The 25,926-nt window shown below is 44.0% G+C and overlaps 1 long non-coding RNA gene across 1 annotated transcript in view; it reads right to left on the bottom strand.

The window, feature by feature from the left end:
- Positions 1-25,926, bottom strand: part of LOC128313590 (uncharacterized) — a 242,573-nt gene that overhangs the window by 7,468 nt on the left and 209,179 nt on the right. The gene's annotated exons all lie outside the window — the stretch shown is intronic.

Below are 25,926 nucleotides of genomic sequence, written 5' to 3'. Positions count from 1 at the left end.
CTGGGTGGCTCAGTCGGTTAAGCATCTGACTTTGGCTCAGGTCATGATCTCACAGTTCATGGGTTCGAGCCCTGCATCAGGCTCTGTGTTAACAGCTCGGAGCCTGGAGCCTGCTTCAGATTCTGTGTGTCCTTCTCTCTCTGCCCCTCCCCTGCTTGCGCTCTCTCTCTCTCTCTCTCAAAAATTAACAAACATTTAAAAAATTTATAAACAGCCCAACCCTAGGGCATCCCTGCGAACTGGCTTAGACACAAAACAGTGGTTCTCAAACACGAGTGTGAACAAGAATCACCCAGACGTGCTCAGTGGGACCAGATTCCCATTGTCCTCCTCAGACGCTCAAATTCAACACTTCTCAGGTGGGGTTCAGGAATATATTATGTTTGAGGAACACACCCAGATAATGTTGACAGGATTGTACAGCTCACAAGTTCACAAATGGAGTAGCTCTATCTAGGTGGAGTAGAGAATGGCCCATCTTGGAAACTGACCTTTCACGTGGGAGATGGCAGGACATTCTGGCATGGGCAAGGATTGTATTTTATTTTATTGGTTTTTGAAACAGTTTTTAAAAATCTATTTATGTGGAGAGATAGAGAGCTCGAGCAGGTGAGGGGCAGAAAGAGAAGGAGAGAGAGAATCCCAAGCAGGGGCCGCGTTGTCGGCACAGAACCCGACACGGGGCTCGATCCCATGAACTGTTGAGATCATGACCTGAGCTGAGCTCAAGAGCCAGATGCTTAACCGACTGGGCCACCTAGGTACCTCATGGGCCTGGATTTTAGACATAGATGGACACTGGTGAGAATCATGGCTGGACCACGTGCTGGCTATGTTAGTTGGACAATACTACATAATTGATCCCTTTTGGCATCACTTCCCTGATATGCGCACTGGGGTTTGCTTTTCGGGGTTTTTGATGGACACAGAGACACTGTGATTGAGTAGTTTCCATGGTGCCTAGTGTGTGGGAGGCACTCCGTAACTGGTGATTTCATTTTCATGGTGTGGCTAATACCCCTTTAAATCCCAATGATCAGCTCGCAGTCAAAAATGAATCGGAACAAGGAGGGTCTTCTAGGATGCCGTTTCCCGGCTACGCTTTCTGCTCCTCGTGCCCAGTTTCTCTTTAAGTGGTAATGCTGGTTTCAGAGAAGAAGTTCCCTTCATTTTATTTTAAATACCATAGGAAGTCAGATTTTGACAGCGCTTGTCTGCACGGATGCGATGCCGGGAGAAAGGATGAGCAGGCAAGCAGACTCTCTGCCCGTGTGGAGGTGTGCAAAGTGCCTGATTAGCCAGATATTTTTAAAGTTTCATAGGTGTGAGGCAGCCTGCGCTAATGAGAGTTTTAGGGGATTTCTCAAATCTAAAGTGAAGGGTGCCAGGAGTGGAACATGACCTTGGGGCTTTCCTGTACATGTTAACTAATATTACAAAGAACTCTCAGAAAACCCTCTGAAGTCAACTCCGGGAGGAGCGGGGAACAGGTGAGACTCTGGGGGACTGGTAACGGAGAGTTAATGATGGTTGCTATAAATAGACTCGTTCTGAAGGCTGGGGCAGAATAGCCCTACTCAGAGCGGGAAATGGAGGGATATGCCCCAGAAAGCGGGTCAGGGGTCCCATGACAGCGTTTTATTTGGAGGCAAAAGTTAAAAACAGTCATGTGGGGAGCCACAGCGGCACACAGCTGGACGGGAGCTCCACAGCCCTCCAGCCCCACAGCCTCCCCTCCTGCACCCCACGCCAGCTCTTTCAAGGATTCAGGTCTGTCCTACGTGATGATCTGTGGGCTGGGACCTCAGCTCACGGAGGGTGGGGGAACCAAAGCAACATGCCCACCGCCTGCGCTTGGCAGTTTGCATGACCTACTTCCATCCTCCCGCTGAGACCGTGAGAAGGCGTCCTGTTCTTGTCTTATAGGTGGTGGTGGTACAACTGATGAGGTGGAGAGGCCGAGGGGTGTTCCAAAGTTCCCACAAATCGCAGACAGGGTTTGGACTCCAGACTCACCGTACTTATAGCAACTGACTTACCACGACAGGGAGGCTTAAGGGCTACAAATGTGGCCCTTGTGAAGGAAAAATAAACAAGCCACAACCTTTAAGGGGATGACAAGGCGAAGCTGGGATTCCAACAAGTCAGGGCCCTCCTGATGGGGCGGGAAGCAATACAGCTACAAACAGCCGCGCTTGTGCTGCAACTGGAGGTCCAGGTAGCAGGTGAGTTTCGGGGGTGCAGCGGAAGGGGGCTGGCTGCACAGCAGGCATTGGCTGTACAATTTATTCTTCTGGGTGTGGAGTCATGTCCAAGCAAGGCGAGCAAATGGTAGAGCTTGAACTCTAGTGGGAGATTCTTGTAGCCGCGTGGGGATACCGAGGCAGAAACTAAGGTGAACGGTCTGGATCATTATGCGACTGGAGACGAGAGTGTTAATGAAAGGTGTGACCCAAGTTGGCTCGGTGCCAGGTGTTTTTCAGGCTCACCAGATGTTGATGCTGAAGTTGAGGGTTTTATATCTTTGGGGAACCCGTCTTAATCACCACTGCATCCCCCCAGCACTAAGCACAGCACCTGGCACGCATAATCACCATGCTACCTGCCTGCCCTGACTAGCTGTGGGTGCCATTCACAGACATGCCAAGGGAGCTAGAAATCCTCCATTTGAGGACTTGGTCTGCAGCTGAGTTCTGAGCGGACCTGAGCGAGACGGGGTTTCTTCATCTGCAGAATTTGTAAAAATTCCCTCCCCACACACTCTGCGGGGTGTTGTGCAGAAGAGACACAACCGTGCTCTTTATATGGTGGCTGTCTGGGGTACAGCCCAAAGTGGTGGATCTCAACCTTCAAATATCTTTGAAGTCTTATACTTTATCTTGAGGAAAAAAATCACACAATTCTATATTCTCCATAATACATTTAAGTTTGTTTTAATAAAAAATATTGTTGTCCCCCCCCCCCCGCCAAATTGAGTACATCTGATACTTTAGGAGGATGTCTTTCCCCCCTTGTATTTTCATATGCCTCTAGGTATATCATATGTCCCAGTTTAAAAAGGCCCTTTGAAAAGAATAAAGCAAAAATAAAAGAAAACTATAAAGCACTGAACAAGCGTAAGACATTCTTAGAGTTCTTATTTATTAATAAATAATTGTTTTTAATAATTCACGCCAATCAAATCCGCTTAAATGGCCCCAGCAAGTCCTTAAGGAATTAGAGGCAGCCGCCATCACAGCTCAAGAAAAGCACGGCTGCAAATAGAACATCTCTATTCCTGACTCAAGCTGGTGAAACATTTTGTTTTTCTCCAGTGCTCCCGGCTCTTACACTGGGCTTCATTTTCCACCACACATATAGGGACAGCAAGAACGATCCAACCAACAGGTACACAATGGCCAGAATGCTGGGCACTGTATGTGAAGCATTGTGCTAAGCGTTTTACAAGCCCCTCTCATCTCTTTTTTACAACAGTTATGTGGTGGGTACTATATCCCATTTGCAGAAGAGGATAGGTAAGTGTAGGGTGGTCAGCCATTCTTCCAAGGGCACACAGGTGGAAGCAACATTGAATTGTGGCTCGAAAGCAGAGGTCTGCAAACTGCAGACTACCTCCAGGGGACCAAATGTGGCCCACCACCGGGTTTTGTAAATAAAGTTTTATTGCAACCCAGCCATGCCCATTCATGTATGTACTATCTATGGCAGCTTTCAGGCAATTGTGGCAGAGTTTAGTTGTTCCAACAGACTATAGGGTCCATAAAGCATAAAATATTTACTTTCTGACCCCTTGCAGGGAAAGTTGGCTAAGCCCATCTACAGCTCTCAGTGTTCACTCCCATCCTTATTTTTTTTTCAACATCTGAGGTTCTGTCTTTGTGGGAGCCTGACCCCTGAAATCTCACGGAATGCAGAAGCAGCTGAGAGCTGAGGGCAGTCTGTGGTCCAGAAGAGGGAAGGATCTGATAGAAGAGCTGGGTCCATACCTACTTTACTTCCAAACCCAAATGGCCTGGCTTTCACACTGCTGTTCCAGTGATTTTTTTGGAACCCTCCCACCTGACTCCTCCCATGTGCTGAAATTCCTTCCCTGACCCCCATTACTTCATGGTCACATCCAGATTCCTCAACACGGCATCAGGGGGTTCTGATGAACATCTCCACTCACATCTCCCTAGCCTCGGTGCTTGACATACTGTCTTTGGACGGGGCTTCTATCCCTGTGCCACATTTCCGTGTGTCTGAGCATCTGCTACAATGTGTCTCTCTTGCCTAACAGATGACTTCCTGACGTGACCAGTCAGAGCCCAGGCTGATGTGGATCGGCAGGTGGGGTTCCTGTGCCTTGAGGGAGCAGAGCCCTGTGTGGATCACCTCTCGAGATCACTGCCCTCCGGTGGGCACTGTTCCATTTTCCCTCGTATTCCCTGGCTAGGCAAATCAGGACAGGTTCTCTCCTTTCCTGCCAGTCCTACTGTTGCAGATTCGGAAGGGAAGGCGTTTGCTTAGCTCTTCACCTTTGGTCTCACCAGAGCTACGCAAAAGCAGATTTAAGCATGCTGGCTAAGCCACTGAAAGTGATTGTTTTAGTGGCTAGTGTGTGTAGGGCTTGCTGTCTTGGGAGACTCAGACCTGAGAAGCGTCCAGTGGCAGGATTTGGCTGTCACTTTGCTCCTGGATGAAAAGCACCATAATAACCCCCAAACTCATTCTGGAGTCTGACAGCCTTTCCTACATGTTCATGCTAGACACACAGAGCCTCATTCAGCTACCCTGAGACTCATGAATCTCAACACATTGCTCCCTTTTCTATGAAATACAACTCTTGAACTGGCTAACTCCTATTCAGTCTTAAAAGCTCAACGCAGGATTTGTGGGGTTTTTTGGAGGGAGGGAGTCTTCTGTGACTCTCTTGGTTGTATATCCCTGCTCCAAGCTCTGAGAGCTTTTGGTGTCTGCTCCTGTTCTGGCAGATTACACCTTCTTGCAACTGTAGACTGATTTCCCAATGCTCCTGCTAGACTGGGGAAGTCGTTGAGGGCAGATATTATCTTACTCATCCATGTCTCATTCCCCCAAATTAGCAATACATCCATCATAGGGTATGTGTAAACTTAGGGTGCATTTGGCTGCAAGTAACAACTGAGCAAAGGTGACTGAGAGGAAGCATCTCATGTTTGCTTCAATGGGAGTCCAGAGCAAGATGGCCCCAGGGTTGGTTCAGGCTCTGAGCATCTAAGATACAGCCCTCTTCAGTCCCTCCATTGTGCTACCTTCTATATTGGGGAGTCCAGAGCAAGATGGTCCCGGGGTTGGTTTGGCCTCTCAGTATCTGAGATGCAGACCTCTTCAGTCCCTCCGGTGGGCCACCTTCTATATTGGGGAAGTCTCCCTCCTGGCCACAAGGTAGATGTCTCAGCTCTGGGCATTACATTTCACACAGTGACTTCCAAAGAGAGGTGCAAGAGGCCACCAAAGGCCTTCTGCAGGTGCATTTGTTCTAACATTGCAGGGAGTGGGGGAGTTAGTGCCCAGAAGCCACTTCCCGCTAAGCTCTCCATTTATCTTCTAGGCCAGAACGAGGTTACATGCCCTCTACTAACCCAATCCCTGTAAAAAGGGGAATCTCTATATTTTGGGTGGATTATAAAGAGTGGTGGTTTATGGACAAATAACCCCCGCATGTCTATCCCAACCTTAAACTTTGTATGTTGGGGGCAATTTGTATTCAAAGAGTTGTTGTCATCAATCAAAGGCGGGGGCTTCCCTGTGTCACTTTCACCAGGGGGTGATGCCCTTAGTCAAGGGAGGGAAGGAAAGCTATACTCCGGCACCGTGCCAGACAGAGTATACTGGGAGATAATGGGACAAAACACTGCTGCAGCCAGCACTTCTAGAACAGATTTTAGTTCTTTTCAGTTCAATAACCAGTTATTGACAACTGACTAGGAGCCACTCCCAGCCTGAGACCATGAGGTTAGAGAGGTTAGAGTTGCCAATGAGACTGATCACCGCCCTTCATGGAGCTTGTGTCAAGGGGAGATTCACGGTGGACAGAGAAGGTGAGGAATTACCAGCCACTAAGGTGTGTGTTCTTCTCATCCATTCCTTCAATCATTCATTCATTCATCAAATATTCACTGCAAACCTACTCCCTGCCAGCCACTACTATCTGTGTTGGAGATCCAGCAATGAACAACACAGAAAGGGTCCCTGCTTCCATGGAGTTTATGTGCTAGATGGGGAGACAGACAATAAGGATGGAAAGGTATAACTGAGAAAAGGACCTCTAGAAATTAGTGCAGCTCTTAAACAGGGTAAGACATGGAGAGAGAAAAACCAGTTACACGAAGGTGTGTGTGTGTGTGTGTGTGCGCGCGCGCGCTCACGCATGCACACGCATGCATCCTAAGCAGAGGGCACTGCAAGGGTAAGGGGCAAAGGGTAGGAAATGGTTCTGCCTGTTCAAGGCATGTCCAGGTGAAAGGGAGGGAAGGAGAGAGTTGAGGGACAAGGTGAGGTTGTGGAGGAAGGCAGTGGCTTTGTAGGTCACGCTAAGGAGCCTCTTTAAAATACATTTGCCCTACCTACTCCTGTGCTAGCATGAGCAGCATAGATGAGGCATGCATAAAATACTTCCAGTAGCGGCTGTGGGGCTTGCTTGAGCACATTATTTGTTATTATGTTATTTGAATTGTAGGATGCGGCTAGCATGAATACTGCTGTTTGCACAGCCTTATTTGCTTGGTAGACTGTGGTCCTGGTTAATGCAAGCATCGGTGCAATCTTCCTGTGTTCCACGGTTTCCCGAGAGAAGTACCATCGTGGATTCAATAAACCTAGCAATAAAGCCCGTATTAATAATGTATGCCAAGCTATATATGTCTATTTATAAGGTGCAGAATTGCAGTCCAAATGCATCCCTTCTCTCTTCTCAGATGAATGTAAGTGGCCCGAACTATGTTAGATGAGGTTTCTCTCCCGACCTGACACCCTTTTCACCACACTGCATATTAAGAGCTGAGCTAAGTGCCGGTGCCCGCCCTGGGACCATTGCATACACATTGCCCCTTGGATCCGGGACGATTATTTATGCAGGAAACAGGAGATAAAGCACGCCTCGAAACACGCTATGATTCATGGCGAAAAACAGAAATAAGTAACTGGGAAGCCATTGGAATAAAGAGATGGATAAACTTTCCTGGAAGACATTCCTTGTACAAGAAGACTTCAGCGAGGCAGGAGAATGCAGGAAAGAAAGCACCTGATGTGTGATGTGCACCTACTATGTGCCAGAGAATATGCTAGGGTGTGTGTGTGTGTGTATGTGTGTGTATGCAGTCTCCCCCAGATTCACATTTTGAAACCAAATCTCCAATGTGATGGCAATTGGAGGTGGGCCATTGGGAGGTAAATAGATCATTAGGGTGGACCCCCCATGAGTGAGGTCAGTGCCCCGTCTACCACATGAGGACACGGGGAGAAGATGGTGGGCTCCAAACCAGGAAGCGGGCCCCCACCAGATACCGAATCTGCTGGTACCTTATCTTGGACTTCCCAGCCTTCAGAACTGTGGGAATAAATTCCCATTGTATATAAGCCACCCCAGGCTACAGTGTTCTTCCAAAGCTGCCAGAACGGACAAAGACAACGTACGCAATTTTTTTCATGTGATAACAGAAATACTCCGGATGTCGAGATAAAGGGGGCAAGTAATATTCATAGAAACTTGTGTGCTGGATAGTTCTATATATACTGTTTCATTTCATGGACTCTGCATAGCAGACCCATAATGTTATTGATCAATCAGCATAGATGAAATATTGCTGCTCTACCAAGGGACCCTGGAGTCCATGGCTGCCAATAACAGAGGCCTCTCTCTCAATCATGGTACATGCTCCCTGTGGCTCAAATGTCTCCTGTGCCATGACATCTTCAGTCTGTCTGCAGCATTGCTGACCATTGTGGACAAGTGAATAGATCGCCTGCCTGGTGACCCACTTGTGCGGCTGTGAAAACTTCTGCCTGTTGTCCATATGGCCTTCCACATGTCATTGGCCAGAGCAAGTCACATGACCAAACCTGAGTGGAACAGGGCAAGGATGCATCATCTTCCTAATGGCCTCCCCACAGGGATTCCTACCTCTGGTCAGAATGAGAAGCTTTCCAGAGTGCAAATCTCCCATGCTTGCTTCGAATGAAAACCTCCATTCCTTCTCCCTTTCAAATGGCCCATTCAGAAACTATGCAGCAGCTACTATGTGCAAAGCACTTAGTATACTTTAGGATCATGGTAGTGGCCAAAATCGCACTCTCACTGCCTTTATGGGGGTTGTAGTCCAGAGAGGACGGGTGGGGAAGACCCAGCTTAGCCAATAGCCCAGGCGAGTGTTCCTCCACGATGGAGATCAGCTCCACCAAGGAGAGACACACAGTGTTCTGTGGGACAAAGTCCAAACTCATAAAGGATGCATCATGGCATGTTGTTATTTTTGCACTGGGCCTTTCTCTCTGCTTCCTGAATTTTAAGATTATGTAGAGCAGGGAATGTGTCTTCTTCAGAACTTTATTCTCAGACACTCTTCTCTAGATCCTGTTACATAAGAGGATCTCATTATTCCTTGGTGGTTGATTGAATGACTAAATAAACCATGTATCTTATTCTGTGAGTTATACTTGCTTGTATTTCCAAACGGGGGCGGGAGGGGGAGGGAGGATAGGAGAGGTACTGGGTAAGAGGAATAGACAGAAAGGTAAATCATGTTCAAAGTCAAGGGCTTTGGTGTCACAGTGCTTTAGGCTGTGTGCCAATAGGTTGTAAGACCTTGAATCAATTACACTGTGCTCTAAACATGTGATGGTGGTGGTGAGGGGTACTTCCCAACCATCATCCAACACAATGCCCACAGCCAGCCCCAGGCATCCCATTGTACAGATGCAAACGCACAGGCCCAGAGAATTGTAATATCTTTTGTTAAAGCACACAAAGATTAAACTGTAATGTCAGGAAAATCATAAATTTCTGCCAAGGCTTTTTAAGGACAAGGGAAAATGACAAAAATAACCTGCATTGGGGATTCACTTAAACACTGGTCTTCAGCATTTTCTGTCCTTTTCCAAACCATCACTACAGGCCCCTGGGAATGGTGTAGGCTGTTAGTGTGCAAAGTCTACCTTCTGTCCCTTTAACGGGGCCTCCCCAAGTAGAATTACTCTTGATATATTTTTACCTTTGGTGTTTTTCATCTGTGAAAGCAGTCTCATCTTTTTAGAACTTCTGTGAATATTTAATACACAAAATGCTTCAGACTTTCACTAAGGACATACATGGATTTGAACACTGATTGGCACATAGCAAGCACTAAAAATGCTGGCAGTTATTATTAAGAAAACATAGTGTAGGTAATTAGTCAAGAGAAAGAAATAAAAGGTACCCAGATTAAAAAGAAAGATATAAAACTATCTGTTTTCAGATGACATGATCTTGTCTAGAGAAAATTGTAAGGAATCCACCAACACCACACACACACAGAATTATTAGAGGGAATAAATGAGTTCAGTAAGTTTGCAGTATGTATGTATGTATGTGTGTGTGTGTGTGTGTGTATATATATATATGTATGTACATATTATATATAACATATACTGTAATATATATTATAATAATTACACATTATATACATATAATTATAATATGTATTATAATTATAGTATATATGTATATACACAGTGTATACATACTATATATATATGTATATAAAATCACCCGTATTTCCATACATTAGCAATGCACAATCTGAAAATGAAATTAAGGAAACAATTTTGTTTCTAAGAGCATGGAAAAGAAACACTTAGGAATAAATGAACAAAAGAAATGCAAGACTTGTACAAAGAAAGCTGCAAAGCATTTTTGAAAGAAATTAAAGATGATGAAACAGAAGGACATCCCATGTTCATGGATTGGAAGACTTAATACCACTTCGATGGCAGTACTTCCTAAACGCATCTACACAGTTAATGTCATTCCTATCCAAATTCCAGGTGCTCTTTTTGCAGAAATTGGCAAGCTGATCTTGAAATTAATATGGAAATTAATATTAATTTAAGGAGCCAAAGCCATCTTGAAAAAGAAGAACAAAGTTGGCAGACTCAGGTTTCCTAGTGGAAACAATCCAATTGTCTATCAGCTGACAAGTGGATAAACAAAATACATGTCTATGCAATGGAATATCATTCAGTGATAGAAAGGGATGGAATATTGATGCGTGCCACGACATGGATGAACTGTGAAAACATGCGAAGTAAAAGAAGTCAGACACACAATCGCACCTGTGATTCTGTCTGTCATGCCCAGGAAGTCACACTCATAGGGGCAGAAAGTACGTGGATTATTGCCAAAGGCTGGGAGTAGTGAAGAATGGGAAGTGACTGCTAATTGGTATGGAGTTTTTTGGGGTATTGAAGATATTGTGGAATTAGAAAGTGGGGATGGTTGTACAACCTGTGACTATACTAAAAACCAGTGAATTATGCACTTCATTATTATTATTTTTATTTTAGAGAGAGAGTGAGCAGGAGTTAGGAGGAAGGGCAGAGGGAGAGAGAGAGAGAGACTATCTTATGCAGGTTCCAAGCTCAGCATAGAACCTGATGTGGGGCTTGATCCCACAACCCTGGGATCATGATCTGAACTGAAATCAAGAGTCGGATGCCTTAACCAACTGAGCCACCCAGGTGCCCTGAATTATGCACTTTAAAAGGGTGAATTTTATGGTATGTAAATTGCATCTCTAAAATAAAAGAGACAATTTAGTGTAGGAGGACCCACACCTCTCTGAAGCCAACTGTCTCAATGCTCAGTGCTCAGCTCTGACACTGGCTGAGAGTCCTTGTACATGAGACCTAACTTCTAAGTGCATCAGTGTCCTAAGTGAAACATACAAGAGTAGTCTCTAAGCCATAGAGATTCCTGCACGGACTGTGTGAGGTCATGCATGTGAAGTGCCCCAAGACAGTCCCTGCATGCAGCCGGAGCTCAATGAGTTGCTGTCCCTGGCCTGGAGGAGTTGTGATCTAGACAGAGGTTTGACACACAAACAGAAAATGACAACACAGCACATCCAGTGTTGTGATGGACGGAAACACCAGGTATTTTTGGAGCAGTTGGACAGGCTATCTATCTTATCCAACCTGGGGCAGCAGGAAAGTCTTCCTGAAGGAAATGATAACTTGAATGAGCCGAAAAGACAAGGAGGTTCCAGGTAGATAAGGAAGAGTTTAGAAGTTCCAGATAGAGCAGCACATCCAAGGCTCCCGTACAATACAAAAAGCATGGTGCCTTCTGGGAAGAGACATCGGGAAATGAGACAGGAGGGAAATATGGGCTGGGGTGGCAAGCAGGGGTGAAACCACAAACAGCGTTACACAGTTTTTGGTTTTTTTAAATTGGGTTTATCTTGGGGACAATAGGGAGCCATCGAGGGTTTTAAGTGAGGAATGATAGAATTACACTTATATTTTTAAAGTCCTTGATGGCCATGGGGTGGAGAATATCTTGTGGACAGGCAAAAAAACAAAAACAGAAAAAGATTAGTTGGGAGGCTAGCTTGCTCTCCAGGCTGTGAAGATAGAGAACCAGCAAGTAGAAAGAAACCTACAATGTGGTGAGCAGCACGGGTGGGTGGCAAGGGTGTGAAGGGCAGTGAGCTGTCCAGCATCGCTTCCAGGTCCTTGGTTTGGCTGAGAGGTGAAGGTGGTACCTTCCTTTGAGGGAGAGAGCCCAGGAGGAGTGTGGGCGGAGGAGGAAATACAAGGTTTTCAGTTTGGGCAGGTTGAGAATCAGATGTCTGTTGGGCTCCAGGTGCTTGTGCCAGATCTGCAAAAGCCATGATCACCAGGCATGTATCACTTCTAAGAAGTTCTCATACTCGAAGCCACTCTCACTCCCAGGTATCTCTGTGTGAGCTTGGCCATGCCACTTGGTTCTCTGGGCTTGAACTGCATTACCAGGCAATTTGCATAAGTGGTGATTCCTTTCCTGTGTTGCTCATGGGGGGAGTTTGTGGGGATGAAATGAAATCCATGCCTAAAAGTGATGTATGTATCGTGAAGTGTTGTATATGCAGAAGGTACTACCATTATCACCTATCATAAAATAAATAACAATTCCATGAAGAATGAAGGGCTTTTGAACCAGCCTTAAAGACTATAAATGCTTGGATCAATCATAATAATGTTAATTAATACCTGGCATCTATTTCACACTTTACTGGTTGATACATTGATTCCAGGTTTATGATCTGAGCAGATCCTTCCTTGTGTAGACACGGTTGAGATAATCATTTTTTTAAAATATTTATTTTGAGAGAGAAAGAGAGAGCACGAGCGGGGGGGAGGGGGGGGGGAGAGACAGACAGACAGACCCAAGCAGGCCACAAGCTGTCAGCATGGACACAGGGCTCGATCCCATGACCTGAGCCAACATCAAGAGTTGGGAGGCTCAACCGACTGAACCATCCAGATGCCCCTGAGATAATCATTTTATAGAGGAAGAAATAGAGAGGTAGATCACCTCAATGTATTTCCCAAGGCCACCTATCTAGCAAGAATCCGAGATGGCTGGGCTCCTAATCCAAGATGCTTTCCTCCACACTGCATATTCTCTTAAAAAATCTCTTAAAGATCTGGGTCTTTACATTCTAGATTATAGTGACTATGTTTATGGAAATTATACAGACTGCTATTGCCTACCTAATGTCTATTTTCACCTGGTTACTGAGTAGCAAAACTCTGACTACATCTTGTGTGGCCGAGTGATCAGCCACCATGGCACATAGCCCTGCCTTCCTGTGGCAAGGTGGGGTTATGTGTCTAGTTCTCTTCAACTATATAACAGTGTAAATGAGTAAGACTATGGGAAAGCTTTTTGGAAGGAACTGACTTCATTGGGAAGTGGATCCTTTTTGCCTTTCCCTTTTTCTGCTGTCTGGAATGGGGACTGGAATGGGGACATGATGGCAGCGATCTTGGACCATGAAGTGACGCTGAGGATGAAAGCCTGAATTCCTAAGCCGCTCTATCAGCCCTGAACTGCCTACCTCTAAACTTTGTTTTCAGTTTGACTGAGGTATAGTGGACAAATATAAACTGCATATATTTAAGGTGTATAACATGATGTTTAGATATACATACACACTGTGAAATAATCACCATAATCAAGTAATTAACAAATCTGTCACCTCACAAAGTTACCATTTCCTTCTTTCTCTTTTTCTTTCTTTCTTCCTTCCTTTCTCCCCCTCTCCTTCCTTCCTTCTTCCTTTCTTTCCCCTTCCTCCCTCCCTCGCTCCTTGTTTCCTTCCTTCCTTCCTTCCTTCCTTCCTTCCTTTCCTTCCTTCCCTTCCCTTCCTCCCTCCCTCCTTTCCTTCCTTCCTTCCTTCCTTCCTTTCCTTTCCTTCCTTCCTTCATTCTTCCTTTCCTTTCCTTTCCTTCCTCCTTTCCTTCCTTCCTTCCTTCCTCCCTTCCTTCCTTCCCTTCCTCCCTCCCTCCTTTCCTTCCTTCCTTTCCTTTCCTTCCTTCCTTTCCTTTCCTTCCTTCCTTCATTCTTCCTTTCCTTTCCTTCCTTCCTTCATTCTTCCTTTCCTTTCCTTCCTCCTTTCCTTCCTTCCTTCCTCCCTTCCTTCCTCCCCCTTCTTCCTTTCCTTTCCTTTCCATCCTCTTCCACCCCCACCTCCCTCTCTTCTTTTTCTTTTTTTAAAAAAATGAGAAAACACAAGATCTACCCTTTTAGCCAATTTCAAATACATAATGTAGTATTGTTAACTATAATTACATTGCTGTACATTAGATCTCCAGAACTTAACTAATTTTGCATAACTGAATAACCAACATCTTCCCATTTCCCCTTCCCCTGACCCCTGGTAACCACCATTCTACTCTCTGCTTCTATGAGCCAAACTTTATTATTTTATTTTATTTTTTGTTTTATTTTATTTCATCTTTTAAATTCACATCCAAGTTAGTTAGCATATACTGCAATAATGATTTCAGGAGCAGAATCCAGTGATTCATCCCATACATATAAAACCCAGTGCTCATCCCAACAAGTGTCCTCCTTAATTCCCTTTACCCATTTAGCCCATCCCCCCTCCCACAGCCCCTCCAGTAACCCTCTGTTCTCCATATTTATGAGTCTCTAATGTTTTGTCCTCCTCCCTGTTTTGATATTATTTTTATTTCCCTTCCCTTATGTTCATCTGTTTTGTCTCTTAAAGTCCTTATATGAGTGAAGTCATATGATATTTGTCTTTCTCTAACTAATTTCACTTAGCATAATACCCTCTGGTTCCATTGACATAGTTGCAAATGGCAAGATTTTGTTCTTTTTGATTGCTGAGTAATACTCCATTGTGTGGATATGTATGTGTATATATATATACACACCACATCTTCTTTATCCATTCATCCATCGATGGACCTTTGAGCTCTTTCCATACTTTGGCTATTGTCGATAATGCTGCTATAAACATGGGGGTGCATGTGCCCCTTCGAAATAGCATCCCTGTATCCCTAGTAATGCAATTGCTGGGTCGTAGGGTAGTTCTGTTTTTAATTTTTTGAGGAGCCTCCATACTGTTTTCCAGAGTGGCTGCACCAGCTTGCATTCCCACCAGCAGCGCAAAAGAGATCCTCGCCAACATCTGTTGTTGCCTGAGTTGTTAATGTTAGCCATTCTGACAGGTGTGAGGTCGTCTCATTGTAGTTTTAATTTGTAGAGCCAAACTTTACTTTTCACATAAAAGAGGGGGAAAAATCTACCACATTTAAGCCCCCATATTCTTGGCTTTTCTGTGGATGAAGCCAATAACTGATACAAGAAAACAGCTTAACATCTCTTTCTGCAGGGTGCACAGCCAAGACTCCCCCAGCTCCTAGCTCCGGGAGGGGGGTGGGTTCCTTCCCACAGTCACTTAAATTCAAATCTCAACATGAAGTCAGTTTGAATTATTCAAACTGATCATTTCATAGGACAGCATGGTTGGAAGGTAAGCAACCTGGGTTGCTTAGGTTGTCATAGGACAGCAGGGTTGGAAGGTCTTCTCAGTGTGTGGTCTTCCGTTCCAAAGTCCTTAGGTCATGGCATCAGTGCACACACATCCTCTGCTGCCATGCCTGTGGTCTGGCGAGAGGGATTTCTTTCTTACCTTACCCTTTTGAAGCCAGCCAGCAGACTTTCGCCTGCATGTAAACACACCCCATTATCAGCAGGGCAAGTGGGCAGTTGGAACCCCCAGCCAGGAAAGCCAACTGAAGCAAACTGGAGACCTAACAAGCGATCCGGGTAAGTCTGGGGGAGAGCCAAAGCGCTCCGTGGCTTGGGTTTCCAGAGACAGTTCCATGTCAGCCTCAGTGGGCTCCACGTTGGCAGCCTCCTACCCTCGACTTCAACTCCACACCCACTGACATTTTCCTTTCTTTCAAATTGTCAGCAGGAGCCAGGGAAAACCTAAATTTAACCTCTGGAGAATATACCACATGACATTTGTGGGCCTTGCATGTTCGGTGTAAGACTTTGAAAGCTAATTTAGCCATGCAATGCCTCCGTAAGTGATGAGGGGCTGATACACCTGAACTTCTGTCATTGTTAGGCGCTGTGGTTTCACTCTGTCTCTCGAGACTTCATTCCTTAATAACTGCTATCTTAAGCCCCAGAGGATAGCACTAATGAGTATTTGAAAATGCCAGGTTCTTGGCACTGTGTGCTGATTTAAAAAAAAAAAACTAAATAACACCCATCAGTATAATGGTCACTCAGCGAGGGGTATGGGGAATGCATTATGTATAACTTGCCTCGTCATTTCCATCCGTCCCTTGAATTCCCACATCCTAAGTACAAGCAATTAAGTGGCTCCCGGACCAAATCTTAATTAATTCGAGGTTCTGTGACCAAGGCCCTGAAATAAAATGCCATATAAGCAATACATATAAAAAACCGCTAAGCCATGAAGGGGACACTAATCTAAGGATTAGCTTTGGAGAGACCAATGATGGCTGCTTAGTGACAGATTTCTGTTCTTTGTCTGGGTTTCCCAGCAACTCACATTGCCATTCAAGTTTGAAATCTTAGTTGTGAGTTCCTGGGATGTACCATAAAATACCGGAGACTGAAAAAAATCGATTAGATAACCAGTTCCTTGTGGAGGAGACAGGACCTTCTCATTTGTCTTTGTATTTTCAACATGTAGCACATAGTGGGGATTCACCATCTTCTCGTAAAACTGAACACAGTTCTGCACTCTTGACATTAGCACCCATGTTCCACACTGCCTGCTGAGTCTTGATGGCAGGATGCTTATTATATGGTGCCTGGATGGGGTGTCTGGGTGGCCCAGTCAGTTAAACACCCGACTTTGGCTCAAGTCATGATCTCACGGTTTGTGAGTTCAAGCCCCGCGTTGGGCTCTGTGCTGACAGCTCGGAGCCTGGAGCCTGCTTCAGATTCTGTGTCTCCCTCTGTGTCCCCCTCCCCTGCTTGTGCTCGCTCTCTGTCTCTCAACAATAAATAAATACTGAAAAAAAAATTTATGTGGTGTGGGATCCAACTGGCATATGTGAAGATTACACCTGTTGGTGTGCAGATTCCTGTACCCAGAAGATGCTTTTCTGTGACTCGTGAGAAACTCTCCCTACATTTGATTTCATCTTCAAACATTGCTCTGAAAAATCACATTGACATTATTCTTTCGACCCCAGCATTTAAAGTCTTTAAAGTGGCAAAGTAATCTTGAGTACAAATAGGAGGTTTCCCATCTGGTACGCATATGACCACTGCCAGCTATTTGGCTGTGAACGTGATCAGAGGGTGTCTGTCCGTTTCAGCCTCTGCTGGGCATTTTGGTTTTTATTTGTCAAAACTGCCCGGCTAATGTCAGTATTAGCCGGTATCAGAAATTAGCCTAAACAAGTCCATACAGCAGGTCTAACCAGCTCTCTTATAGGTCACAGAGCAAAGCTCGAGGCATTACCCATTCAGCTAGTGAAGAACAATACTTCTTTCCTATGTGTCCACCTGTGTTTGTTATGAACATGGTTATTTTATGCTAGCCTAAGACCTTGGAAACCTTACCAAGGCTCATTTCTCTTTTTTATAGAGATAAATCTCCCCATTTAACAAGAGGAGGGAGAGCATGGTTGCAAGAAAGAGGAGAAGGGAAAGAAAAAGAAGGAGGAGGAGGGAAAGAAAAATAAGGATAAAGGAGGATGAGGAGGGATCGCCAACACAGGAGCAGATAAAGAGGCATCAGAGAAAATAATGGTTTTATTCCCAGTTTATATAGCACCAAACTCACACCCAAGCCCTCCAATCCAATGGAAGGTAGCAGAAATGCAAGATCAATTTAAAAGAACATCAACAATGAAGACACACAAATGGCCAACGAGTACATAAAAAGGTGCCCGACATCACTCATCATCAGGAAATGTGGTTTTGACAAATCACCATGAGTTATCACCTACACCTGTTAGAATGGCTGTCATCAAGAAGACAAGAGATAGATACCAGTGAAACTGTAGAGAAAATGGAACCCTGTGCACTGTTGGTGGGAATGTGAATGGGTTCAGCCACTATGAAAAACAATACGGAGGTTCCTCAGAACATCCCACTTCTGGGTCTGTGTTTGAAGGAAATGAAATAACTATCTCAAAGAGGTATCTGCACCCCGTGTTCATCACAGCGTTCTTCACAACAGCCAAGACAGAAGCAGCCTCAGTGCTTGCCAGCTGATGAATGGATAATGAAAACTTGGTATATATACCCAGTGAAAGTTATTCAGCCACAGAACAGAAGGAAATCCTGCCATTTGCAACAGCATGGATGGAATTTGAGGGCATTGCCCTGAGTGAAATAAGTCAGCGAGAGTGAGACCAAGACTGTATGAGCTCACTTATATGTAGAATCTAAAAGAAACAAAAACAAAAGCAAAACTGAGGTCACAGAAACAGAGGGTAGATTAGTGCTTGCCAGGGGTGAGACGTAGGGAGGGGGGATGGGTGGAGGTGGTCAAAGGGTACAAACTTCCAGTTACACAATGAATACACTCTGGGGATGCAATGTGACCGTCGCATGGCCACTGTAGTTAACATTGCCTTGCACACTTGCAGTTTGCTAATGAGAGAGTAGATATTCAAAGTTCTCACCACACACACACAAAAGGCAGCTATGTGAGGGCACTCGGATGGCTCAGTCTGTCAAGCGGCTGACTCTTGGCTTCAGTACAGGTCATGGTCTCATGGTTCATGGGCTTGAGCCCCGCGTGGGGCTCTGTGCTGACAGCATGGAACCTGCTTGGGATTCTCCCCCCACCCCCTCTCTGCCCCTACGCTGCTCATACATGCTGCCTCTCTTTCTCTCTCAAAATAAATAAATTTAAAAATCTTAAAAAATGGCAGCTATGGGAAGTGATGGATGTGTTAATGAACTGTCGTGTGGTGCTCATTTTGCAGTCTATACGTATATCAAATCATCACACCCTATACCTTAAACTTAGTTGCATGTCCGTTCTATCTCAATAAAGCTTGAGAAATAAAGCAAGGACAGCCTCACTTCAGGGAAATGGTGGAAGGAGGCTTCGACTCTGGCATCTCTACTTAATAAGAGAGACAAGGGAGGGTTTCCAGAAGCTGCTGCGGAGATGCGACCAAGGTCAAAGAGAAGAAATGCAGAACAGCCCTGATACCTAACTCCTGCTTTGAGGGAATCTGTTCCCCAAACAGCGAGAATGCCTGAAGTGAATTTGAGCTGATGGGCTTAATGTGCAATTGTAGGCAGTTTTCAAAGCAGCAGCGACCAAGAAGTGGCCGCCTCAAGAACTGAGATTTCTTTAATCTCCTTCTCATCGGCATGCATTTGTTCTGGATGGCTAAGAGGTTTCTGGAACCTCCAACCACAATTAACAAATAAACATTCTGAGGGAACAAGATCGTGCCTCTGAAAGTTTCAAACACAGTAGACTGCTCCGTTTTTCTTTCACTTCATTGGCAAGAACCCCAGTTGGCTTTATTTTGAGCCCGATCCATCAACAATTCAAGAGAATTAATAATGTATTTATATCACATGCTAGTAGTGGCATAAAATTATCCATAAATGTTTAATAAATATTCTGTAATGCTTTTGGAACACATGTTATAAATGATAAATAAATAACAATGGATTCTTTATGAAATATTTATCCTTAGCATGGTTATTGTTATGTTATAACTGCTGGGGAAGCCATTACTAACAAAGTGAATTGAGTTATCAAAGTTATAGATATGTTTAGCCCACCATTCATAATGAAACGTGCAACACTTAAAATGAAGGAAAGACACTGGAAACAGTTGTTGACAAATTGTAACTGTCGGAGTCACCAGTCATACTTAGCAGTTTATAGACGTAAAAGATTGGCAACTTTTAATAAACTATGCCTCCTGGAAAACTGGGTCCTGGTATCTTGTAAACAGTGCGAACTTTTGATGTATTCTTCTGTGTGAATGGTAACACTGAAGCAGGGGATCCTGCCCAAGTCTACACTGGTTCAACTGGGTATACAAACAGGAAGTAAGAGCTTAGCAAGGCTGTAACTGTAGCAATCACTCAGTAAGCACTTACCGTGTGCCAAATGCTTCAATTCATGTAATCTTTACAGTAACCCTAAGACACGGGCATTTCCGTACCCATTTTACAGATGAGAAAAATTAATCTCTGGGAGGATGAATCTCTCACCCAAGCTTGTCTAGCAACTAAGTAGCAAAGTAGGGCTTTAAACCCAGGTTTCTCTGAACACAAAGCCCATGGATCTTCCTGAGGCAGGATGCTCCCAAAAGTTATGTTAAAACTCTAAAATGACCCTTGCCTATATGATCAAATGATTTTTGACAAGGACACCAAGACCATTCAAAGGGGACGAAAGGGCAGTTTTTTCAACAAATGATGCTGCGAAAACTGGATATCCACATGCAAAGGAATGCAGCTGGAGCGTGACCTTATGTCATACACAAACATGAACTCAAAATGGATGAAAGGGATAAATATAAGAGGGGGGAAAGCTACAAAACTCCCGGAAGAAAAGACAGAAGAAAAGCTTCATGACCCTGGATTTGGCAATGGTTTTTCAGGTGTCATACTAAAAGCAGAGGTAAAGAACAGGACTTTATCAAAACTAGAAAGCTCTGTGCTTCAAAGGACACTCTTGACTGTGGAAAGGCAACCCCAGGAATGGGAAGAGAGATTTGCAAACCATCCACCTGACAAAGTATCCATAGTCGGAAAATGTAAACTTCCTACAACTAAAGCCCAACAAGAACCCGCTTAAAGAATTGGCCAAGGATTTGAATAGACATTTCTCCAAAAAAGTTACACAACTGGCTGATAAATGCACGAAGAGGTGTTTAATATCATCCATTATTTACATAAATGCAAATCGAAACCACAGAGAGATAACACTCCACACCCATTGGGATGGCTATTAACAAATAACACAAAAACTAAGCATGCAGGATGTGGAGAAATGGCTGGGGCACTTCTGGTGGGGGGTCCAAAATGGTGCAGCTTCTGTGGAAAACAGTGCCTCAAAAAATTAAACATGACGTGATCATATGATCCATCAGTTCCACTTGTAGGTACATACACAGAAGAACTGAAAGCCAGGACTCGAACAGACATCTGTACACTAAGTCCATAGCAGCCTTATTTATGATCACCAGAAAGGTGGGAGTAACCCAAACATGTATTGAAAGAAGATGGGTAAGCAAAATGCGACACACACATATGCACACACACAGTGGAAACAGAGTAAAAGTCTGACTCGTCCTACAACATGGGTACAGCTTGAAGACATCATGCTACGTGAGATAAGCCAGCCGTAAAAGGATAAATATTAAATGATTCTACTTTTACGAGATACCTAGACTCATCAAATTCATAGAGATAGAAAACAGAAGAGTGGTTACCAGGGGCAAAGGCAAATAGGAACGAGGAGCTATTGTTTAACAGATACAGCTTCAGTTTGGGAAGATGAAAACATTCTGGAGGCAGATGATGGTGACAGTCACGCACACCATATCAATAGGCTTACTGTCACTGAAAGGTACACTTTTAAATGGCTAACGTGGCAAATTCTGTTATGCATATTTTACTACAACTTTAAAAAAAAATCCTTTAAAATGAGAAAAGATAGGGGCACTTAGGTGGCTCAGTTGGTTAAGCGTCTGATTTCGGCTCAGGTCATGATCTTGCAGTTTGCGAGTTCAAGCCCCGCACTGGGCTCTGTGCTGACAGCTCAGAGCTTGGAGCCTGCTTCGGTTTCTGTTTCCCTCTCTCTCTCTGCCTCTCCCCTGCTGTGCTCTGTTTCTTTCTATCTCTCAAAAATAAATAAACATTTAAAAATAAGAAAAAATAAAATAAAATGAGAAAAGATTAACGTATAAGGTTCAAAAGTGATGCACATACAGTCCCATATAAAAGAAATAAAAATATGAAGGCTGAGGATGCTTAATAAAAAGTCTCTAAGAAGCCAGTGATCAGAGTAGCAGAGTATAGGTAGAAGGTATCCCACGGGGCTCTAAATACTTGAAAACAACTTTTTGCATCCTTAAGATTTTCTAAGAGAAAAAAATTCCCACCCTGATAAATGCCAAGAGTTAATATTTTCCTTCTATTATTCCAACCACCAGCCACTCCTTGGGTCCGATATTCACCAGCTCTGATAATTAAATGGGGACAGGTTGAAAAGATGGCACATTAATTAAGGATGAATTACCCTGGACCACTGCAGAGTTCCTCATGTAAGAGTCACATTAATAGTAAAAATCAGCTCCTCATTATTAGGGAGGAAAAGAACTAGGAATGAGGTCCTCATTTTCTGCTAGATATTACTGCCAAGCCGATTTAACATCTCGGATCTTAAGCTCTTCTTGAGTTCAGTGAAGCTTCACAACTACTAAAATACTCAGGATTCAACGGATACACCAAAAATGAAGTGGAAACTCATCTACATAACAACAAAGGCTGGGAGACAGTAGGCATCGCATCAGCCATTGCCAGATCTTGGCTTTTCAACGAGCACTGAGTTGTACAGCCTGGATGCATTACAATTCGCTGCATCATGTGAAGGTAAGTGCCTCCTTCGGGCAACCAGGATAAAGGGACATACTGAAGGTGTACATGTTCTAGTTGGGAGTATACCTATGTGTGTCCGGGTGGGTCAGCACGGGGTAACAGTGGATTAGATGGCTTTTTAAGGTCTTGTATTTACCAGAGTGTAAGCTCCTGTCCTACTCATGGCCCTTTAAGTCTAAAAAGATTATTTCACACAATCAAGTCTCAAATGTTACCTGACATCTAGACCTGTTGCTTAAAACCCCAGGACCTTCAGGAGTCCGGTAAGTCCCATAAACTGGGGGGAAGTGGGTCAGGTATGATGAACAGAGAGGGATGGTAAGTCTGATACGTATTATGAATTCTGTAAATTTTTAAGTTTTTTTTTTTTTTTTTTAGGATTACCTGTTGGGCATCACAGTTTGGTCTAAGGAAATTTCTCTGTTTTTAATCTGAACTTATCTCATTAATATTCATGCCTACTTTTTAAAAAGAGATGAGTTTATAAGGAAAGCACACAGGCACAAACAATAAAAGAGAAACGGCATTGATGAGCTAGGTAATACATCCAGTTCCAAGCTTCCTGAGAACCAAAAGAAAATAGGGAAATGATGCACTGATTGAAATGAATGCAAACCTTCATTGTCTGAGTAGTAATTGATTTATCATGTATTCAGGAACACTAAGCCTTTTAACTGACATCTGGATATTAAAATGGCAGGGCTGCCTGGGTGGCTCAGTTGGTTAAGCATCTGACTCTAGATTTTGGCTCACATCATGATGTCACGGTTCGTGGGATCGAGCCCCATGCCAGGCTCTGCACTGACAGCACAGAGCCTGCTTGGGATTCTCTCTCCTTCCCCTTCTCTCTCAAGATAAATACACGTTAAAAAAAAAAAAAAAAAAAAAAAAAAAAAAGGATGGCAGCAAGCATGTCCTGGAAAAGAATGCCATGTGGCAGGAAGAGAGGACAGAGACACAGAGGAAGTTACAGTCTGGTGATGAGGACATGGATACTGATGTGTGCTGGACAGACATACTCCTATCCATTCAGCAAATATTTGTTGAGGACCTACTATGTGCTGGGGACCGTTGCACATATTTGCTAGTACTGAGTGAGGTAAATAAAGATTTCTACTCTTATTCTAGTGGAAGAAAGAAAAATGCAAACCATGTGAAAAACAAGCACATTATGTGTTATGTTAGAAGTGATGTATGCTGTAGAAAAGAGAATGCAAAGCAGAGTAAAGGGAATCAGACATGAGATGGAGATAGTAATAACCATTCTGCCTTTATCTCCAGATAGCTCTAAGAAGCAAATGAAATCACGTAGGTGAAAGAGTTTCATAAATTATTTTGTATAAGTCAGTAGATATCATAATTGGAAGGTTGTTTTCAAAAGCTTCACACATAGACTCACGCACACACACACATGCAAATATTTAGCTCTTGGAATAAAAGGATACATCTCTTCTGCTCTTTCTCCTAGTAAGTGATCATCTGTTATCAGGAGAGTATCCTTGGTTCTTAGCCAATAGCAATTAGAAGATGACATTTCAGAAGATGAGAAGGAATAGAGATACGGCCCCTGTGCATTGACTGGTACGTCTCTCGTTCCCAAACCAGTCGTGACACCACTAAGGCCACAATGGCTAGGAAACGGATGACAACATCTGTGCAGTCCACCAGTAGCTAACTTTTTCGTCCACTTGCTGATGACTGGGAGGAAACAGATGCACAATTCCTGTCCTTTGTCAAAATAGGCACATGATGGTTAAACACTCCAGCTGGCTAATGCAGTGTTCATCACAATCGAAAGCAGTGAGCAAAAGACAAGTTATATGATTGAGGAACCAGAGTTAACCAAGCAGATATGTTGTGTAAAGTTTCTTTTGAATTTCTGGCTTCTTTATAGAGCTACCTGACCCTTAGTCCATCAAGTTCTCAGTTGACAAGATGGCGAAGCCCATGGGATTTCCTGCTAGACTGGATGTGGGGTACTTGAATAAGAGAGCAAGTAAGGATGCCTTTAAGGTTTTTGTTCTGAGCGGTTAAAAGGACCAGGCTGGGGGCACCTGGGTGGCTCAGTCGGTTAAGCACTGGACTTCGGCTCAGGTCATGATCTCACAGTTCATGGGTTCGAGCCCCACGTTGGGCTCTGTGCTGACAGCTCAGAGCCTGGAGCCTGCTTCAGTTTCTGTGTCTCCCTCTCTCTCTGCTCCCCTCCCGCTCATGCTCTGTCTCTCTGTGTCTCTCAAAAATAAATAAACATTAAAAAAAAAAAAAAGGAACTAGGCTGCCCTCAGCGGAGATGGATGGGGAAAGGAGTGGTTGGAGAAGGATTTGTAGGAAGGCTCCAGAGTTTTAGTGTTGGATATGTTGAGTTTGAGCTGTCAGTTAGACTTTCAGGGAGAGATACAGACTTTCAGATGTGAATCTGGCATTTGAAAGACAGGTCTAGGCTGGAGATCTAAATTTGAGTTATCAGCATATACATGGTGTTAACCAGAAGAGATCTTTAAGAGGTGAGTATGGATGGAGAAGAGAGGAGAATCAGGGGCTGACTGCTAAGTGACTCAAACACAAAGAGGGGAGGGAGGGGTGGAGAGAGGAGGCAGTAGAGGAAACCGAGGGGGAACGTAGAGCAAGGTGGCAGGAAGACAGGGGCAAGATGTCCTAGAAGGCAGATCAGGAAGAGTGTCAGGGAGGAGGGAGTGAACTATGCCAACACTGCAATGCTCAAGTCTACAGTTGAGTGTGGGCCTCCAGTGTTTCTCATTCTGTAGGAGACTCCACCACCTACCCCCAATTACCCCCAAGAACCTTGTGAACAGGGAGCGTGGCCCCGATTTAACTGATGGAAGAAGTTCGTTTAGATCGGGTAGCTGCCCAAGGTCACATTGCTTCAAGTGCCTGCGCTTGGATTCAAATCCAAAACCTCTAACTTCGATGCCCAAACTTCTTGTACTACACATCCACTTATATATCCCTTTCCCCAACTTTAGGGCAGGGCGGGAGGTGAGGGAAGGAGAGCTTTGGGGATTTTCTTACTCATTTTATGTTATCTTCCGCAAATTAATTCAGAGGAAACAAGTGAAATGAGCTCAATACCATATTGTGTTTGAATTATTGACAACCATTCTTATTCTAACCAGGAAAAAACATCATTTGGTAGAAATAAAGCCCCTCACTCTCACTCTGCCTTTCTATTATTAAAAAAAAAAAAAAGCCTTGCAATTCTGTGCCTATTATTTTACACTGTAAAATGATGAGGAATTAGAAAATTGTTAGATAGCAGGTGACAAATTGCAATCTGATGGGCCAACATGAACTATAAAAATGTTATCAAGATGATATTAAACAGTCTATTCCTTACTTAGCATCCAGGCAGGAAATTGGAGCTATTCTTGCTGGGGTATCTCACACTTTGATATTTTTCATTTAGATAATGCTGTTTAAAATTTAACTGGATTACTGGTAATTTGTCTTTCAAGATGATGCACCTGAAGACATGGTTCAGAATATCCTTTTTGCAGTTTTTAGTGAAAGGCATTTGGTACTTTGTGGATCTTCTGGGGCTTGTTTCCGACCATGATTTTTTTGTTTCATTGACTGCAAACCAGCTTTAAAAAAAAAAAAAAAAGGAAAGGAAGCTGTGATTTCAATTGCATGTGGCAGCTGGATGGGAGGTGCTGTTGGGTTCTTTGAGCATCTTATGTCATGAAGCGCATCTATGGTCGTGTCCCCAGTGCTTAGCGCAGTGCCTATCACATAGTAAGGACCTAAGTCACCTT

The sequence above is a fragment of the Acinonyx jubatus genome, chromosome E3 (genome assembly GCF_027475565.1).
Source record: "Acinonyx jubatus isolate Ajub_Pintada_27869175 chromosome E3, VMU_Ajub_asm_v1.0, whole genome shotgun sequence".
NCBI lineage: Eukaryota > Metazoa > Chordata > Mammalia > Carnivora > Felidae > Acinonyx > Acinonyx jubatus.
Note: the sequence above shows the minus strand (reverse complement) of the source record. Positions and strands in the feature narration are given on the sequence as shown.